Genomic DNA, 4,687 nt, shown 5'->3' with positions numbered 1-4,687 from the left:
TATCACCATTCTATCCTGGCTTGCATATGATAACTGTCCTTATTATTAATTATATAGTGGACATCTCTCCATATAATTCTTGCACATGATAATTGTTCCACTATCCCTTATTGGATTTTGCTGTAATCTCACTCCCTAGTTTTGGGCATAAGTTCAATACAGATTTTTGAACACACGATTGACTCAGATCAATTGGAATATTTGTTCGGGCGATACGGGTATTGGGATCGACTGAACGGTCAGATAAAACTATTGCGGACATACCCCACTGGAGATGCCCGATCTCGTCTGATCTTGGAAGCCAAGCAGTGGAGGGCCGGGTCAGTACTCGGATGGGAGACCACCTTGGAACACCCTGGTACTACAAAAAATTCTTCTGCCCAATCTAGAGGGATCCCTATTAATACCAACTGGCACTCGGTTCTGTATGACTTATGATTCAATTCTCTACGCTAAAATAATCCTGAATAGGATTGCTGTAGAATAAATGATGGTCATATATTATGCAAAAGCGTCATTGTGATTACAGTAAATCCACTAGCCCTAAGATTTGGATTCCGGCTTTTCATTGTGGTATCTGAAACCATATGAATTATTCTCCATATAGTGCTATATTTTCGTGTAGCTTTATTATTCAGGTATATTTTACTCCTTAATTACCCTTTTTTGAACAAATAAAGTTATTTTTTACCAGAATTGATTAAAATACACCTATTCCTCTGAATTGAGTGCTCCCACACAAGAGTCTACTTTCCAACCTTCTTGTGTTGGTTTTCTCTAGTCGATACCCTTTTGACTCTCGGGAGCACCACTGATAGCAACTTATATCTGTACTAGAAAAATTATATTTTTTTCACATGCACAGGGTTGCTGTATCTATAAGCAAATTAGCATCATAAATCAGTTTTTTCAGAGGACACTAATAATAACTGATTACAGACTAGTGCGGTCCCAAAAAAGGTTCTTCTCAAATAATCAACAACAACAAGCAGATGGTGTTAAGGTAATTTTAGATGGTTAATTGTCAGATGTGATGTTGGCCATATCAACACATTTTTGTAACAGAATTTTTGGCCAAAAAAACCAACATAAATGTTAAGTCTCATCCAATTGTTTTGCATGGCCAACAACACCACTTCTAAACATAGGGCACCTTAAAACTTTTTCACCCATTGTTAATGTGTACATTTTAGACCACTATATTAGTTAACGTTTGGGCCAGACCACTGACTGCCTTGAACAATGTATGAGTGTATTGGTCAACACATTTATTGTATTGTGTGTGTTGTTCCAAAGGAAGCTTCATACCCAATATGTAAATGTAGTACTTTGTATTTGTTAGAGTTCTTCGTGTTTAAACAGTAATTATGGCTCTGAATTCTACTATTACCACAAACTTTAAACAACTGAGTAGTGAACGTTAGAAGCCACATATTTTTAATAAAAGGTGACCAACATAGTTAAGTTTAGGCCACAATCTATTTAGCTATTACATTAATATTAAGAAGTAATGCATGTTGACGTAAAGCTATAGTAAGAGTAAGACCAATGCTACATATGTACTAAATAGTGGCTGTCTTCAACCCCATACAGACCCAGGCATCATCACCGAGGATGTCCAGCAGGAACGTGACCAGGAGACCTTCACACTCCACCTGCAGCCCATCGATCCGACACAGCCAACCACGCCTCAGGACGTACCCCAACCACCCCAAACATCCCATAGCCCACAATTGAGCACAACACAAGGCGACACACAAATGGGCCCTGAGTTTTGGAGCCTTTGGTTGTCACAACAGGCACAACACTACGCGTGCCTCACCACCCACAGCCAATACCTGTCAAGTCTGCCCCATCATTTAATACAAAAATATGGAGTAGTCCACAAGCGCTACAATATATCAAAATACTCCTCATGTATTTCTTTAGTGTTCAAATAATGACTTCTTCCAACAGGTTCGCACCTTTGGACTGACCTCCTCTTAAGGGGAACGTGCATCAAAAGGTATCTTTTACACCACCTCTAGATTCACATGGGATCACTCTCTCCCTTAGTGCAGACGCTCACCTTAATAAGGAGCCCTATGTGTCTTGAAAGGTTTCTTTATTCTGATCTTCTCATAACACTTTATATTCATACAGCAAGGGATTACCCTCCCCCTTCAATGTGACGCTCACCTTATAGTTGGGCCCTATGTTCCTTAAAAGGTTTCTTTCCAACGTATCCTTCCTTGGACCCCTCTTAAATACAGGTACCGTCCTTCCTCATAACCAAGGATCCTCAGGTACTTATGAGGTGAGTATTATAAAGTCCATCAAAAAATGGTGGCAGGTAAAAACAAATTTTTTATTCCAAGTGAAACTCCTTAACCATATGGTAACACATTAAAAACAAACAAAGACAAATAAAACCCCACAAAAAGGCAGTCTGGGTTTTTCCTCCAATATTCCCCTAGGGGACAACTCTGGGAAATATTTCCCAATAGTGCAAAAAGACTGCCCCATAATTTGCCTAGACTGAGTCGCAACTCAGGCAGACTTATAGTGCAGGTGGGCCGAATCGCTAACTCCATGGAACAGATGAGGGCAGACAACACCCAAATGCAGTCAAACCTCCAACGCATCTTGGATGAACAGCAGAGCCAGCAACAAACACTCATCCAGATCATCCAACATAATCAAATGATAAATGATAACCTATCAAGAATGATCTCAAACAGCACTGCCGCTAATACGCAGCTCACAGCAAGCTTGAACAATCTTAGTCAAAGCCTAAGTGTGTTGGCATCACACCATGTGACATCGAGCTCGGGGACAACTACACCAAGCAACACCCCAGTTCAATCCCCAGTTCGACGCTCAAGTCGAAGCCGCGCCAACGAGCCGGCACAATCCTTCGCACCCAGCACACAAAAAAAAAAAGAAGATAATAATGCATGCACAGAATATGGTGACCATTTAACTTTTTTCTGTTTTTTGGGTAATAAATTGGTGTGTTAAAAAAAATAAATTGTTAACACGGAATATGTAATTCGCTACACAAACAACCTCCACATTACTGTCTAGGGCCAGATGTGTATTGTATAAATATATTGCCTACCCCTAGGTGTCCTCAGCTCAACGTGTGTCTAATCTATGGCACCCAGCACATTGGCCATGGCCGCAAGATCACATAAAGCTACCCTGACTGCATGCCACTGCGACTCCTGGGTAGGGAAGCAGAGAGAGGCATCTATGTAGCCATCCAAGACATCCAAAACCTGAGTGGCCATTCAAAAATTAAAGTTGAGTGTCATGACCTGTAATCAATACAATACTGTGTTCTATTACATTACAGAAGCACCACTTAGACATAGACATGTATGTATGTTTTAACTCACCTGAATTACATATTTTTAAAAGGTAGCCTGTGAGATACTAATTACATCGACAGTCACAGGCTGGAAGCTGCCAGTAGCCAGAAAGTGCTACACAGGCAGGAGTTTGTGCAGGCCTGAGACAGAGCGAGAGCATACTGTCTCAGGTTCTAGGTTCAGTTTGACAAGGTCATACAGAGTGAAAATATTATTTACATTTAGTCTGAGCATCTGTATAACATGGTCATCAGCAATTTTGTTATTGTTTAAACGCCCACTAAACAAACAAGCCATGGCCAGCCTACGCGGAACATGTACAACCTGCTGACCCTGTTGATTTTCCTGGCCTGGGTTTATTGTAGCCTCTTGGAGCAGTGTCAGGTATCCCCCAGCAAACAAGACAGCAGTACTACACACAGTAGCAGCCATTTCAGATAGAGAGTGGTGAAAAATGTGTTGGGGTCCCTTTTAAAGGTCCAAAAAGTCAGGTGTGACTAATGTAGAATTGACAACACATGTAAACACGGTTCTCAAAAGCAGGTCTACTTTTGTTTAGGCTTTTTGTACGATTAGTAATTTTTTGCGGCCGCAATTCCTTTTTCACGGTAGAAATTACAAATACGAATGCTTAGTAAATGACCGAGTTCTATATCTAAACAGCCGCGTTTGACGATGGTGTATTCATTCGTATTTTTACTGCACAGCCGTAATAAAAATACGAATGCCCTCATCACTGCCGAGATTTGTGCTTAGTAAATTCCCGAGATGACACTTTGAAGAAAAAACACCAAATCGGTCAAAAGGGACCTTAGTAAATATACCCCAATGAAGGAGCTAAAACGGAGTGATTCCGCTAAGTATGTGGGACTTGTGGATGGAGCCCTTCATTCGCTTTGCCAGGTTTCAAGGGTGGTCAATCTGTAAAAATCAGATCGCTACATTTTGGCTACCATGCTCGATCCTAGGTTTAAAGTCTACTGTATGTTGTATCTCTCTTTCCGGCAGGCACAAGTCTGCAGAGGTACAAAGACCTGCTGGTGAGAAAATTGTCAACTTGAGCAGAACGTGACATGTCCAACAGGTCCTCTTTTATTTTCTCCCGCAACTGGGGCTGAGAAGAAAATAATAAAATTTCCTAGCCAACCCGCTGGCAGTGATGTAGGGCAGTCAGGAGCAAGTGTTGACATCTGGTCCAGACTGATGGAGCTGCCAACAATTACTGACATGTCTACTGTCACTGCATATGATGCTATCACCGTTGAAAGAATGGTGGAGGATTATATCGGTGACAGCATCCAAGTAGGCATGTCAGACAGTCCGTATGTATACTG

General features: G+C 41.2%; 1 pseudogene; it reads left to right on the top strand.

Annotated features, from left to right (window-relative positions):
• Positions 1 to 250: 250 nt before the first annotated feature.
• Positions 251 to 370, top strand: LOC134912181 (5S ribosomal RNA; annotated as a pseudogene).
• Positions 371 to 4,687: the final 4,317 nt, after the last annotated feature.

Source organism: Pseudophryne corroboree, chromosome 4 (assembly GCF_028390025.1).
Source record: "Pseudophryne corroboree isolate aPseCor3 chromosome 4, aPseCor3.hap2, whole genome shotgun sequence".
NCBI classification, from domain to species: domain Eukaryota; kingdom Metazoa; phylum Chordata; class Amphibia; order Anura; family Myobatrachidae; genus Pseudophryne; species Pseudophryne corroboree.
This window is presented reverse-complemented; position numbering and strand designations above follow the sequence as displayed.